This window comes from Alligator sinensis, unplaced genomic scaffold, assembly GCF_000455745.1.
Source record: "Alligator sinensis unplaced genomic scaffold, ASM45574v1 scaffold357_1, whole genome shotgun sequence".
Classification (NCBI taxonomy): Eukaryota; Metazoa; Chordata; order Crocodylia; family Alligatoridae; genus Alligator; species Alligator sinensis.
In genome coordinates, this window is record NW_005841942.1 from 3,077,116 (window position 1) to 3,093,315 (window position 16,200).

At 40.6% G+C, this 16,200-nt stretch overlaps 1 protein-coding gene across 9 annotated transcripts in view; it reads left to right on the top strand.

Moving 5' to 3' along the window:
* The window catches only part of BACH2 (BTB domain and CNC homolog 2), a 269,093-nt gene that overhangs the window by 410 nt on the left and 252,483 nt on the right, over window positions 1-16,200 (top strand). For 7 of the 9 annotated variants that reach the window (XM_025199393.1, XM_025199392.1, XM_006019975.3 and 4 more), the window contains exon 1: window positions 1-79. The exons of 1 other annotated variant lie outside the window; for it this stretch is intronic. The gene's annotated coding sequence lies outside the window, so the exon portion shown is untranslated. Of the gene's footprint in view, window positions 80-7,213; window positions 7,297-16,200 lie in introns of all 9 variants that reach the window. One more of the 9 variants, XM_025199388.1, reaches the window with a different exon arrangement.

Here is a 16,200-nt window from a genome sequence, read left to right on the forward strand (position 1 = left end):
CCGCCGGGAAACACCCCGGCCCTCCCTGCCCGGCCGCCCCCACCCCAGGGGGAGCGACCCAAAGTTGCATTCAGCCAAGGTGAGTGCTTTTCTCCCCCCACCTCCGCGCCCCCACTGCTCCTGGGAGGGGATGGATGGGGTTGAAGTTTGCAGGGGTAAGGGGCTGCAGCTGGGACAGGCTGCATCGGTTTGGTGTCTCCTGAAAGAAGAGGAAAGCTTGGGGGGGGGGTCCCTTCACCCCCCCCCCTTTAACTGCTCGGGGGGCCTACCTGCCCCCCTTTAACCTCTTCCCTGGGCAGGAGGCTGCTCAGCCCCATCTGCCAAGTGGGGAGTGCGCGCAGGTTGCATCACTGAGAGCGGGCAAGAGGCGCCCAAGTCTCTGCCTGTGCCTCCAGCCGTGTATGTCCCTCCAGCTGTGTGGGGCTGGGGAGAACACGATGGCTGGGTGTGAAGGAGGAGGGGGTGGGTGTTGCAGGGGGCGACTGCCTTTCATTGCATGAGGGGGGAGAGTGCCGCCCTTGGGGTGGGTGTGCAAGGAGGAGCAGGGGGTGGGGGGCTGAATTTGTGGGCCCTGAGTAAAGGCGCCGTCAGATTTGGAAGGATCCTAAAGACCCCCTTGGGTCGTGTGTCATGTCGTGTCGTGTCCCCCCCCCCCCCCCAATCTGCTGGGTGCTTTTCACTCTTTTGTGCCCCAGATCCGAGCAGCAGGGCAGGGAGAAAGGGGGGTGGGTCCCATCCCCATGAGTGTGAGCAGGGCTGAATTTGGGGCTTAGGTTCCCTCCAGAGCAACCCCTCCCCCCAGCACACCTGCAGGGAATGCTCCCACCTGAGCGCTTTCCCTCTAGGGGTTTCTGTTATGGATCAGGAGCTGCCCTGTTGCTTAGTGCCCTGGTGTCCCCCTTCCACCAACCCACACACACACTCTTCCTTGGTGCAGGCAGTGTGCAGTGAAGTGTTGGGGGTCACTTCCAAAGCTGCTGTCTGGGGGGACTGAGTCACTGCTGCTGCTTTCCTGCTTCTGTGGTTTGTCTAAGATTGCGTTGGGGTGTTTGGAGGGGGCTGTCCCCCACATGCACCTGGGGTTCCAACTCTGCTGTAACTTGACCACAAGTTGTTGCCACAAACAACCATAGATGTATTTTTTATTTGACGCACTCAACGCAGTTGGCAACTGACTCTACTCCCTTGGAGGTGCTTTTGTGGCAAGCAAGAACCTGCTTTAAATAGCCAAGCATCTGCTCCAAACTTCTTCATGGTTGTGTATCAGGCAGCACCTTTTCTTAAGAGCAGTGTCTCTATATCAATTTAATCAGTTCAGTGTACTTAACCAAAAAAAAAAGTAATTACTCCCCATAAAATCTTTCCTGTCTGTTGGGAACCTGACAAGAGATGAAGCTTAATGAAAGACTTTTCTCTCTTTTTTTTTTCTGGTTTGGAGTAAAACTGGAGAGAGATGTTAACTCTGATAATTTTCTTGGATCACTAAAACATAGCATGTAGGTAAGGCAGTTAGCTGCAGAGGCTCTGGCTGTCATGAAAGTAGCTAAGTGTGAAATCATGCCTCGCCTTTTGTGGAACAGGCTATTTTTATAATACGGCGGGTGTCTTGCTTAAAAATGCTTCGGTTATTGTGAGATCACCGTGCTCTTATTACTGAAGCCCTGCCAGCTCTGGAGTAAACGACGTTTTTCATTCTTGAAGATAATCATAAATGTGAGGCAGAAATGACACCTTATTAGAATTAGTCTTTAGTCTGTTGGGAAGATTGCTAAATTATAGTGTTGCTGTTTTCTCTGCCATGGTTGAAGACTTGTCAGTGTTTTCATGACAAAAAAATTTTTTTAGGTCTTTGGAATTGTCATAGATGTGTGCATTTTAATTCAGTATTCAAAGGCTTGAACTGGGAGTGGGATTTTTCTTTGCAGGTGGATTTGTATGAGATTTTGTTTTGGCTGCATGCAGTGGTGTATAGTTTGGAGGTGGTGCTTTGTATAATGTGACGGGGGGTTTTTGTATATGAGGAAATTGGCATTTTGGTAAGAAACAAGGAGTAGTTGCTTTTAATAACATGGATAGAATAAAATTGCCAAGGAAACATGTTAAACCATTGACTCCTGGGCTTGTATTAGTAGTGCTTCTTTAACATTTTAGAAGATACTTCATCCCATAAATCAAAACTGTACATATTTTTAAGATGCATGCACATTCTTTTGAAAATCTGAATTAGCTTTGCATCCTGTTGCACGGGGTTCATCAATAGTATGTCATTGCCCGTATAGCAGGTGGACTGCCATAGTATTTCACCATAGTATATAGGATACATGTTTTTAGGGTCATTTTCATGCTCAACTATCTAACTCCAAAAGCTAATTTGATGGTGTTGAATGCCATCTGCACAAAATGGAAGGAAACCCTGTCTTGTCACAGCAGGGGATTGGGAATTAGGATTACAAGTTTCTGTCTCTAGATCAGTGGTTCTCAACCTTGTAAGACTCAAGGCGCTACTTAGAAAATGTCAGCTCTTAGCTTTCCTTCAGTTTTTGACTATGGAAAAATAATAGAGCCATTCTTCTGTTGCAGAGAAACCAGAAAGACTGCAACAGGTCAGAATGTTTTTGATGCTATGAATTCTTATTTGAAGTCTTGTTAATCATGTGTAGGTGTGTGCATAACTAACAGTGCTAATTTTGTGGCAGCCTTAAAGGCATCTCATGGCACCTCAGGGTGCTGGTTGAGAATCAGTGCTCTAGATCGTTGTTTTACATGCTGGATAATATTGGGCAAGATGTGTAATGCGATGTACCTCAGTTTACCGAAATCTAAAATGGGAAGATTATTTGATAGCCATTTTGCAAAAGCATTTAATATTTTTAAGGCATCTTAAGATCCTCTAATGAAAAATTCTGTAGGGGCACAGGTAGTGTAAGGATGTAGTATTAGCTAATGTTGCATTTACAAAAATATTCACAAATATATATTTTTGTAAATTTGGTAAGATGTTGACTATCGGGGTGCAGAGGGCAGAGACCGAAGTGATATACTCCCTGATGTGCTTATTAAGCTAAAATGGTCAACACATGGCTGGAAAAAATTAGGCAACTGAATGTTAGAGCTCATGTTCTGGGTTCTTTCTTCATACAGAGCCACTGATATTAATGGAATTCATGCATGCAGTATATACTCTAGTGACAACTTGTGTCCTCCTTTCCCATCCCCCCATATCCAAATCTTTGCTTTCAGCCATTGTATCTTGGCATTAAGAGAAAAGTGTAGTTTGCTGTGCTAGAAGAGCCTTGCTGACTGAGAGCAATAGTCCAAATCATGATAAATAGGAATCTTCTGTCAGTATCTAATATCCTTACACTGAGAAAATCCTAGTAAATGTCTGCCATTGTAGGAGGCCTCAGAGACCCACTGAAATTAATGAGATTTAATAAAATCACCATATTATATAGGGGTCTGTGCATCTCTTCATTTACACTCATAATGAAAATAGGAGAGATGAAACCTACCTTAATGTGCATGATACGTAGCATGGAGTATGTGACAGTAATTGCCCACATTTAGATATTGAAAAACCTTTGAAACTTCATACTGTTGTTGTTAAGTAAAAGAGCTATTCTTCTTTAAAAGGCTGAAGTATTTAATTGTCAGTTATCTATGCTCCCTTAAGGTTTGCTCTATTAAATATCTGCATCCACAAAAAATACCCTGTTATTACAATATTTTTAAACTCCAATTTCAAAAACAATGAAGAGGAATATGTTTCTCTTTGCCTGTTCATGACATCATCCATTCATTTCAATAAGGTTTTAATCAAACATAGGTCATGTTGAGACCTCTAGTATTGCATTTGGGGTGAGAAATCAAGTGTTAGGTTCCAGCTTGATGTATAGGTCCCTGCATGTTATAATGCCAATTCTGATTTTTAACCAAATTCAGTTTATGATGGATCATAGATTTCATCGATATTAGGGCTGGAAGGGACCTCAGAAGATCATTGAGTCCAGCCTCCTGCCCCAGGGGCAGGAAGTCAGCTGGGGTCACAGGATCTCAGCAAGATAAGTGTCCAATTGACTCTTAAAGGAGTCCAGAGTAGGTGCTTGCAGCACCTCTGGAAGGAGTCTGTTCCAGGCCTTGGGGGCTCAGCCAGTAAAGAAGTTTTTCCTTATGTCCAGCCTGAAATGGTCTTGGAGGAGTTTGTGACCGTTTGACCTTGTCATCCCATGGAGCACCCCCAGATCCTCATTCAATATATATATATATATATATATATATGATCTTACACACACCCCTTTTAGTGTAAATTGAACTGCATATTCTAAGTGTGTGTTGGAGAAAATCTTCTTTCTTTAAAATATCAAGTGCTCTGAAAAATATTTTTTACTATTTTTTTAATTGTGCTCAAAAGCAAGTTCACCTTGTAAGCGTGAGACATGTCTGGTCTATCTCAAAAGTGTATGTTCTCCATTTACATGCCTGGCTGACTGTATCTTTTGTGTGTAATGCATGTGACTTATGTTCTAATAAACATATTTTCACGTCCTTCAACTATAGATTCATGTATATTTTGGGTATGGTGGTTGAATATAGCTTATTTCTGGGTTGGTGTGATGGTGCATGTACCATCCATTTTGGTGATATTTTGAAGAAAAACGACCAATTTTGAACTTGAAATACTACCTTCGTGTAAAATCTAAGTGGCTCCCTCCCCCCACCACTTCATTATAGCCAGTCAGTTTTAGAGAATGTGAGAGTTTCTTTGATTAAGCTATTGTAGCTCTCTACAAGAATTTGAATGTACTTCACAGTGATTGTACCATATAGCTGAGTGGACAATTGCTTGCTACCCAACAGAACTACCTATGAGTTTTTCCAAATAGTGTTCAAAATGCTTACATAGCTTTCCACAAAAAAATTGTCACCATTTCTTCAGCTTCAGCCAAAAGGCATTAACCTTGGCAGCTGTCTGAATATTAAGCACACATTTGAAGCATGCATCAAGAAAATGTAAAATGTATGAATATAGCCAGCTGAGATTCAGCATGTTCCTTTTGCTTTATAGTCAGGCTGAAATGTTTCAGTAGTGTATTGAAAAGCACGATACTCACTGTGCCACTGTTGGATTTCATAATGTTAAAGAAAGCAAGTAGGGGAATGCACATAAATTTCTGTGCAGCCTGTAATAAACTTAAATTGAAGCTACTGGTTTAGCACAGGAATTACTAGTGCTTAAGATCTACCCAGTGTTCAGACTGCATATTACGACGACTGAGAGTGGGTTTTAGAAACCCAGCTTTTGGCAATTTGTAAGTATTAAATAGGATCATTCAAAAAGGGGAATGTCTTGGCTTCCATTGAAGCCTATATTCTTCATGCCCACCAAGAGTGCATGTGCGTACTATCAATAACAATGCTATCATAGGAGGTCTGGGATTCCATATAATGGTAGACAAGTTTCTTTGGGTAAATCTGATATCTTTTATTAGACGAACTCAAATATGTGGAACAATTCTTCTTAGCAAGCTTTCATGCACAAACGCCCTTTGTCACACCCCTGATATAATGGTAGAGCCCTAGGCTCATCCCAAATTCTTCCCAAATGGACCTGATATGGGAGTGGGGAAAAAGTAGTAAATAGTAATTAAGTGTTTTATTTGACATTTTAAACTTATAAATTGGGGGTAGGAAGTTGCTGGGATTTCAGATACTCTTCCGTTCTGAGATGTATTTCTTAAAACCTTCAATTTCCTGGGCATTTAAATATATATTTTTACTAAAGCATGATACTAAAGCATGTACATCAGCAAACAGCACTCTTTGAAGAGCTGATAGAAACAGATGAACGTGGGATTTCCAGTTGTTTAAATCTGGTGGGAGTTGAAATTGAAGTTTATTGTTTATTTTGAGCACTCTAGTTTCAAGGTAGTCACTTAAGCTATAATAGACACACGTGTTCCATTTGGTTTTCAAGCATAGGTTCAAGAGGAGTCCCCCACTCAAAAAACAAACAAAAAAACAGGAACTTTACATTGTTTGTCTGTCACCATGCAGCCCTTGTGGTCTGTAGAGCAACAATTTTGTTTTTTGAAAAAAGGAAAAGCAGTTAAATCTATTCTAATAAAAGCAGCTAAAACAAAATGACCCTTGAGACTTGAACGCAGCTGCTTGTTATAGCTGACATTCAGAGAGCTTTTTATTAGTGATTGCTTTATAATTTCGATCTAAACTAGGAAAACAGGAACTGTAAGTGTGGAGGTGTTCCTGTGCACTAATTTGCATATACTCTGTTTTTATTTAGTGGGTAGGTGTGTGCTGTGTATGTGAGAGTAATTTAGCATGTCAGCAGTTTCCTACCCGCTGCTCTTGCTGACTCACGTGTCTGTTGCTGCAGCTCAGAGTTACCCTTACTATAAACTGTCCACAATAGGAGGCGCAGGTTTAAATAATCTGACTGTCGGTACGTTGTTTAAAGGTTATTTTCAGTTCTTTGGTCGCTGCTTTGCTGTGGTTTCTTCTCCCAGTAAAATCGGAAGACATCCGTCACTTTTTCAGAGCTGCATTTTTGGACACAGCAAAAAGTTGCAGTTCGTCGCTTCTCTATTCAGATTCTGCTTGCAGTGTGTCTGCTTGCAGATATTTTACAGGACTAATCTTTTATTTGTGAATGGGGGTTGTGAGTTTGCACGAATAAAAAAAAAAGAACTATTGTTCCTGCTCGGGATACAGAGAGTTTAGCATATGAATAGCGTTTTCCCTAGGTAATTATGGGCTGTATAATTTCTTTTTTAAAAAGGCAGAATTCTTAATTGAAAACCCGAAAGACTTTCTGTTGTCATCATAATTCTGCTAGCTGTTGCATTCTGTTTCTCCTCCTATGTGCATTGCTAGCTCTGGTCATTAGTATCAAAGAATTCCTATATTTTTGGTGAAGATGAAAACTCGTTTTCTTCTACAACTGATTGTCTTTGTACTTACGGATTCTATTCTGATGACTTGAAGGGTTCTTAAAGGTGACAGTTTGTGCTCATGATAATTAATAAGAAGTCTGTGGTTTGGGCTTTTTTTTGCTTTTGTTTTTGTCTGCGTTTCTCCTTTAATGGGGGGGGGGGGAGTCACTGAAGGAGTCTATTAGTCATTTGCAATGCTAGATTTACCATTGACTATTTCAGTTAGAAACGTTTCAAATCTATGTTCATATGTTTCTGAATAGGGCCCGAATGTAAACAACGTAAAAAATCTCTACCAGGGTGATAAACAAAATCAGCTGGTATAAAACAGGCATTGAGAACAAAGGTGAGCTCTTGTTTCTTGTTTTGTTTTTAGTCAACTACTTTGACCAGTAATGAATAGAAAACCACACTGAGTGCTTTGTAACCCATGAAGAAGATGGGTGTTCTTGGTTTCCGCTGATACAAATGACTCATCAGTATCAGTAAGGTTTCTACTTCTAATAATAAAACTGTGGAAGACCTTTAAAACATGTGGTTTTGGCCCCTACTGTTAGTGAAAGGTTGGAAAATATTACTTTGAGCTTTTTATAACTTTTGGAACTTTTCATTATTTGCTTTACTGAAGTGTAAAATTACACTATTAGTTGTGATGCTACTATTTTGAGCTGGACTTCAAAAACAGTTCTAATCCCCAGTTTTCTCAGTGTTCTGATCTTTTTTGTGCTACGAATCATAGCTGTCATAGGCAGAGAAATGCATTTGGAAAATCCAGTCTTTTTTTATGTTAGGAAGAAAAATAATTGGCACAACCCACCTCATCCTGCTGAGCTGTTGTTCTCTCACTTCTAATTCCATTCAGTTAAAATGCTGTGGAGGATTGTAATATTGCTGAGCAAACTATTACTATTTGAGCTGGTGTCAGAGGATCCTGAGAGGAAGTTTTATTCTCCCCGTTCTTAGCTTCTATTAAATGGCAGTGTGCAGAACTAGTACTTTGTTGCCTAGAAGGAAATTTGTCTTCTATTCGACAAAATGAATTTTTTAAAAATGCAAAAGAAACAGATCTAAGAATCCCTTCCTTTTAAATAATTCTTCTTAGGCGCCAACACACTTCCAATTATGTTGTATTTAGAAATCGAAACCAGTAGGAATTATTAGAGAAATGGAATCGCATGAACTGTTACAATGCAACTGAATTGTTCTTGATCTTTATTGCTCATGCTTTGGTTAGTTACATAATGCATTTCTGATTTTTTTGGTCAGGTGGGTTATGCCCACTATCCTGTAATATTTTATGTCAAATATGTAGTGATGCCAGTTAGAATTTTAAAACTGCTATACAACATTATTCTGATTAAAATATTAGCATCATCATTTATATGCTGATTTGCTTCCAGTTTATTTCTTTGGTTTATTTAGACGTAGTGCTATTTGTTTACAGGGTGCTAGTATTCTTTAAAAGTTTAAGAATGGTATGCATAAACAAGACAAAGCAATTCTTTGCTGTTATGTCAACGTTTATGAAACTAGCTTCTATTTTTACAGTTCACATTGTTGCAATGCTTGCAACAGCGAGTGTCTCTTCATCTTGGTATTTATGTACTTATTAGGCTACCTTAAAACAATGGAGGCTTTCTTTAAAAAAATTATTTTGGGGCATATTCTGAGTATACTTAACCTGTAGCTCAGCTGACCTGATTGGATAACTTCCAAGCAGCTGAGAATCTGCTCCTTTATGTTTAGAAATCATGAGTTTTGTATTTTAAGCTCTTTAGATTCTAGTAAATATTTTTGAATTTTCTTGGAATGCTTCAGATATGTATCTTTTATAATCCAGACTTGGATGAAGGATTTTTTTTCCAGTATCCTCTTACTGTGAAAAGCATGCTGAACAACATATTTATGCAAACCCATGGAAACTCTTTAGTGAACTAAAACACTAAAAGAACAAGTGGCAACTTGGGTGAATGACTAGGGAAGAGTAGAAGAGTATTTCTCAGGCATGCAGGGATGAAATTAGGAAGGCTAAAGTCCAGTTAGAGTTGCAGCTAGCAAGGGATGTGAAGTGTAACAAGAAGGGTTTCTACAATATGTCAGCAACAAGGGGAAATCAGGGAAAGTATGAGTCGCTTACTGAATGGGAGAGGCAACCTAGTGACAAAGGATGCAGAAAAGGCTGAAGTAGTCAATGCCTTTTTCACTTCACTCTTCACAGACAAGGTCAGCTCCCAGACTACTGAAGCTGGCAGCACAGTTTGGAGAGGTAAGCAGCCAACAGTGGTGAATAAAAGAGGTTGGGGACTATTTAGAAAAGCTGGATGTGTACAAGTCCGTGGGCCCGGATGTGATGCACCTGAGGTTGCTGAGAGAGTTGGCTGATATGATAGTAGAGCCTCTGGCTAATATCATAGCTGCTGGCCATGGAAAACTTGTGGTGATTGGGAGAGGACCTGGATGAGTTGAAAAGGGCAAGTAATAGTGCCCATCTTTAAGAAAGGAAAGGAGGAGGATCCAGGGAGAGCAGTCAGCCTCACCTCAGTCCCTGGAAAAATCCTGAAGCAGGTCTTCAAGGAATCCATTTCTAGGCATTTGGAGGAGAAGAAGGTAATTAGGAACAGTCATCAGGGGTTCACAAAAGACAAGTCATGCCTGACCAACCTGATTGCCTTCTGTCAGATGATTGGCTCTGTGGATGTAGGAAGAGTGGTGGACATGATAAACCCTGACTTTTGCAAGGCTTTTGATATGGTTTCCCACAATGTTTTTTTCAAGCAAGCTAAAGAAGTATAGATTAGATGAATGGACTGTAAGGAGAATAAAAAACTGACTGGATCATTGGGCTCAGAGGGTAGTAATCAGTGGTTTGATGTGTAGTTGGCAGCTGGTAGCCGGCAGTATAACTGTTGCCAGTAGATTGAGAGAAGTGAGTATGCCCCTCTATTCAACACTGGTGAGTCCACATCTAGAGTCCTGTGTCCAGTTTTGGGCCCCCCATTATGGAAAGTGTGCAGACAAATGGGAGAGAGTCTAGCAGAGAGCAACAAAAATGGTTAGGGGGCTGGGGGATCTGGGCTTATTTAGCCTGGAGAAGAGAAGCCAGAGAGAGGATTTAATAGCAGCCTTCAACCAGCTGAAGGTGGTTACAAAGTGGATGGAGCTAGACTGTTCTCAGTGTTGGCAGGTGACAGAACAAGGAGCAATGGGCTCAAGTTGCAGCAAGGAAAGTTTAGGTTAGATATTAGGAAGAACTTTCTCATGACGAGGGTAGTACAGCACTGGAACAGGTTACCTGGAGAGGTTGTGGAATCTCTGTCCTTGGAGGTTTTTTACAGCTACATAGACAAAGCCTTGGTTGGGATGATCTAGTTGGGGATGGTCCTGCTTTGGGCAGGGGTTTGGACTAGATGACCTCCTGAGGTCCCTTCTAACCCTTACTTTCTATGATTCTACAATATACATAAAGATGCTAGATGTTCAGTGCATAGAAAACGTGATAAATCAGGTTGAACAAGAGCAGCATAGAAGGGAAAGCCAACTCCTGTGGATTCTTTTTAAGGAAAACTGTATAATTCCATGGAGTAATTATGTATAGGTATGCACTAGAGAAGGACTGGATCAGGCTTTACTCAAAGTTCAAAGGGGCGTAGATTCAGTGTACTGTATTTTAGATTATCTCTAATAAGTACTTGTGATCGGGTAAAATGTTCATAAGAGCATAAATGCATATAGGATAGAACTTTCAGGACCCAAACCTCATTGTTCTTACCTGCATTGACTTGAGTGCTTTTGAAAATGTGACTTAGCCTTAAATCACTTGGGAAATAAGTCTGTAGTATGCACCTCTATACAAGACACTTTATTCAAGATTAGAGCTAATTACTGCACAGTAAGCATCACTGTCTACATGTGCAGATGCTTACTATATAGTAATTGGCTCTAATCATGAGTAAATTGCTACCTGCAAATGCAAGTAGCAAATTTACTCAAGATTACTTACTGCACAGTAGCACATGTGTAGATGCTTGACTGAGAGCAGATGTTCTCAGCTGGAGTGCAGGAGACTGTTCCCTGACCCTGGGAGCTGCTTGCTGCTGGAGCAGGCTCTGCAACCAGAGCCTGGGCAGGGACAATGTCCTTCCTGGTGGCAGGGAGCTTCCAGCCTCTGCTCAAAGATTACCAACCCAAGCCCCGCCATAAGGATCTCCCAGCACCAGCTGTGTGACCGTGGAGCTAGCACTGAGAGATGAGGATCTCCCAGCCTGGGAACTCCCTGCTGCCAGGTCAGGGGGACATTGTCCCCATCCTGGCTCTGGTGGTAGAGCCCGCTCCTGCAGCACACAGCTCCCGGGGGCAGGGAGCAATGTCCCAGTCCCCTCCAGGAGATGGCCGTCTCCTGGCCCTGGGTTAGCACTCAGGCGGAACCTAGAGCTCCCCTGGCTGCTACAGGGGTCTGTTGCAGGGCTGCAAGGAGTGGGAGCAGTCTGCTGGTAGGAGCAGCAAATCCGTTCCCAGGTCCTGCATGTATAGATATATGCCTGGGAGAGTTTACTCTCAAGTAGTTTACTCAAGAGTAAACTGTGCCTGAATTATTTGCACATGTAGATGTGCCTAGTGTAACTTAAGCATTGTGCATTTCAGCATCCAGCGTTTTTAGACCCCTGGCTTCCAGAGTGGAATTGCCAGTTCAAATGAAGCATAAGCTTTCTATAGAAGGCATAGGGGAAATTAAGTGCCTCAGGGATTTCTTAGTGTGCCACCTAAGCTAACTAGTAGAGAATGTGAGGAGACAGGTGTGTCATTACTGGGCATTTGGCTGTTTAGCCTTGCCAAGATGCCAGCAGTATGGGGTATGCACGTGCCCAGTGCTTTAAAGATTTAGGGACTTTTACCTGTAAAAACTTAAACACCTACAGATTTGAGGCTAGGGTTTTGAGGTACCCACATTCTCCTTAGGCCCAGATCACAAAAGGGCTTAAGGAACTTTGGAAAGCTATCTGTTTCTTGTAAAATCTTTCAAAACATTTCAGATTCTATCCAGCAGTTTAGAGTTTATTTTATTCATCCTTGTGTAAATATTTTAGAATGTGTGGGGAGGAAAAACACGGTGGAGAATACTTGTGATGAAAGTCCAAATCAATCAACAGTACTCAAGGAACAATGCAATATTGCATTGACTAAGCCGAGCAAGTATGTAAAACTCATACATTCAGTAGTTTTATATTACAGTTTTGCAGTTTGTCATAGCTAGAAGTTCAAAGGCAATGCAAATATAAACAAAGGAATTCTTTGCAGAAATGTTTATAGTCTTTTTTTCCTTTTGCTTTATTTTCCTTTCTTAATCTTTTTCATTCTTTATCTCAACTATTAACTTAAAATTAGAATCGGTTATTCTGCCTGTTTCTCGGACAGTTAAACGTCTGCCGATTTATGTTACCTGTTGACTTTTTGCTCATAAAGTGGGTATTCTAAAAATAGTGTGTCCCAAATATCCCTTTAAACTATTACTATTCCATGTGTTCAAATCTAGTAACATTTGGCATGCTGTACCGTATAGTTGCATCATAATTGTTTTGTCTAGCCTTAGGTTTTTAATTCAAAATTCAAAGTTGCAAACTTAATACCCCAGTTCATCTACACACAGACTTGTCCACTGTTTGCTTTTTTAATCAACATAATGTACTTTGTCCTTCCTCTCCAAAATGTTCAGATTACTGGCTTTTTATAAAAACATACTACTGTTTTTATTAGTTTCTGATATTCTTTGTGTCACTGAAGTGTGAGTCTGGAGAGGTACTTGGTGAAAGTTGCCTGGTACTGTCATGAATGCTAATGTTTATGTTAGTTGGCTGCTACAAAGTCTCTGTTGCTTTTTCAACTTCCTCTTGGTGAAACAATTATAGTGCTGCTGCAGTGTTGTGTATAGAGCTAGAAACTGCAAAACCGTCCTATAAAGATTTTGTAGATATTTTCATCTCTAGGTGATGCCAATCATTCTGAAGATGAGAACAGTAGTTGTTAAACTGCTGCAAGTGATGAAACAACTTGTTCTTTTCTCAGGGAGACTGGAGCACTGTAAAGACTAACAAGGTTAGTAATGTCACAGCAGAACTTTATACAACCAAAAGCCTTTTCAAACTGTTTTAAAATAACATGAAAGATGCACTCAATCCCTCAATGGAATTCAAAGTTAAGGAGAGACCCATGACATTCAGAGGGCAGGTGGGGTTGATGTAATTTCGGTTCACATTGGTGCCAAGAGTGGTTTTCTTGGCCAGACGCTTTGTTTTTGTTATGGACATTTCATATTTCTTTCTTTTCTCAACCTCTCTTCTTCTTTTGGTGGCTCTGGGCATGAAGTCATTACCTTATGTTTGGTATTGTTCTGTTACTGTGGATCTTAATGTGATGTCACCAGTTTGGCATTATGATCTCATTGTAATCTGAAAGCCAAGTTTTTGATGCTATCATATGTAATGAAAAAACTGCCTAACTCATATGGGGGGTGGAGGGGGGCAAAGATTTACTGCTTGCTAAATCACTTACATTACTTGAAAGTTTATTTAGGCAAAACAAACACAAGCTTTTATGCATTTCTAGAATTGAATTCCTGAAACGTTCAAATACCTGTGCCACTTTGCTGAAATATCATGAAAAAGAGATTTTTTTTCAGGTCAGTTTTGCATCCTGAAGTAATTTGAAAAGTTGGGTTAAATTTTAGGCAAACTTCTGTACATCATAGCTGTTCAGCTTAAAATTTCAAAGATTACCTTTAAGATTCTTTCATCTGACTTACTTAAGACTTCCTAATGTATATTTTTGCATGCTTACTTGGTTAAACAGATTGGTGCTATTTGGTTACAAAAAACGTTCATAGTTGTGTGGGTGGGTTTTTTTAAAATTCAGTTTTAGCATAGATGTTAGCTGAAAGTCTGAAAACAACTTCAAGTCCTTCAACCACTTTGTTAAAAACGTATCCATTGCTTTTGGCTATTTGTGTTTCAGCTGATAAGGTATAAAAGCAGAGTAGTAACCTGCCATTTAAAAAGACCTTGTGTTCTCATTTGCTGCTGCTGCTTATCCATATTCTGCAGCACCTTCAACAAGAAATGAGCTCATTAGGATTGTATCCCACCACTTTTCATAAACTCCTATTTACTTCAGCAGAAATTCCTGGAATGTAATCAAATTGGAGTGAAACAGGATTCATTATTGAAACACCTGAGAGAAGCCCTCTGCAGGACTGAAATGTTATTTAAAAAAAGACTTTCTTTCTATAAACAACACTTTCAGCTTCCTAAAGGGCAGTAAACCTGCCCAGCTACGGCAGGTATCTTGCCTCCTTATGTAATTGTATACATCTGTGATCAGGGCAGTTGCAGGTGGCTGCTACTTATTAAAAAGGGAGCTGCCTGTTGGTTGTTGTCTGTAAGGAGTCATCAGCTTCTGAATCTATTCCATCCATTCTCTCCCCACCCTCCTCATGCATCTCTTGCCCAGAACAGTCCAGATTTTAAACAGTCAAAGCATACTTCAAGACTTCTTTTCACACAAGCTTTGAGGGAAGGATGCTGATGCCTGCGTTAGTGTTGTGCTTGACTCTACTGTGTGCATGTGTATGTGTGTGTGTGCATGCACATGTGCACTGATGGTTCAGTTCTTGAATCATTTTACTTTTTGTTAGTTAAGTAGAGAATAAGATTGGAATTTTTTTGTTTGAAAGATCAAAGCACATTGCAAGGAATTCCTTAATTACTTTCCATGTGTGTGACCTTCGCTTGTGTAATACCGAGACCCAGAGGTTTCTTGCTAAACTGATGCTGTAGGAAATAGACTTCTGTATTTTTAGGAGACTTATCAGTCCAGTCTAGTCATCTTGGCATTGCTGAGTTACCAATCTTAGAATTTCAGCATGCACACGTGTCAATTTTCCACATGACGGGGAAACAAGTGATTTATAACAAGTGGGATTCCAAACTGAAGTTTAAATGTCTATTTGGGGGCATTGGGGAAATCGAGGAGCCTGTGATAAAAGCAAAATTAATCACAGCAAGCTCTCAGGACTGGCTGGACTGTTGTGGGTGCACCAAACTGTCCGAATCTTAGTGCTGAACACTGTAATGCTAACATGTCTGGTAGGAAGATTTTTCTGGTCTTCTGTATGCTTTAAAAGGAAGACTTGGAGGAACAGTTCAGTAACAGGCATGCAAGTGGTTCTCCATAGAAATTAAATCCAAAATGTAGCTGGAATGTATAAACATAACCTGAAAAGGATTCTCTCTCACTTATTTATAGAACAGGTGTCTCCTTCAGTGATTTGCTTTGCAGGTGCATCTCTATTCAGTTAAAGAAACCACTGTTTTAAATAATTGTTCAAGTGAAACTGAGTTTACAAATAGCTTTTAAATATTTGCTTTTATTTTTAACTCCTTCCCCACGTGTTTCCGTCTCTCCCCCATCATATGGACAAGCCTTAGGCAACTCAAGTAGGGAAAATCATTGTTCCAGTATATGCAAATTTGCTAGTTTCCAGAAGATGCTTAAAGAGCTTCGGTTGACATAATGCCAGCATGAAGATCCCTGGGGTGTTTCATACCCAGATAAAAGAGGGAATCCCCTTTTTTAATTTAGAGTTTATCTAAAAAAACCCAAACCAACCCCCCCTCCCCAAAAAAAACCCACTAAAAAAGTCCTATTATGTTGGCGTCTGAAGAACTAAGTATGTTTTCAAGGGTACAGACTGACTCTGGACAGTGTGGAAAGTCAAGGAGACATCAAGAATTAAAACCAGCCAAAAACCAGCTCCCATGTAGCTTCTGCAAGGAAACCTCCTTTTGTGGGGATTCCAGGCTCAGATTTCTGGTGCATGAGACTGCATCATGCTTTGACTTCTTTTTTTTCAAAGCAGTACTCCCCATTGAACTATCCGGGGAGTTTTGCATCAAGAACTGATTTCAAGAGATGCTGCCCTAATTTTTTTTACTTATCAAAGCAAATATTATCTAAGCCATATTAGTTAATGGCGTATCTAAAGGGCAAAAGGAAATGAAGGCACCTTTGTCCCCCGCTCAGTCACCCCTTACTAAATCACTGGGGGAAAATGCTGGTCAGAAAAGCAGAATTTATCTGATGACTGTTAATCTTGTAACCACAGCTCCTGGTACGCATTAGACAGTGGAGGTTATGCCCTGCTTATGATCTTTTTCCTGTGTTGTGTGGGTTTGGGGTAGGGCAATGAGGGGGAAAGGGG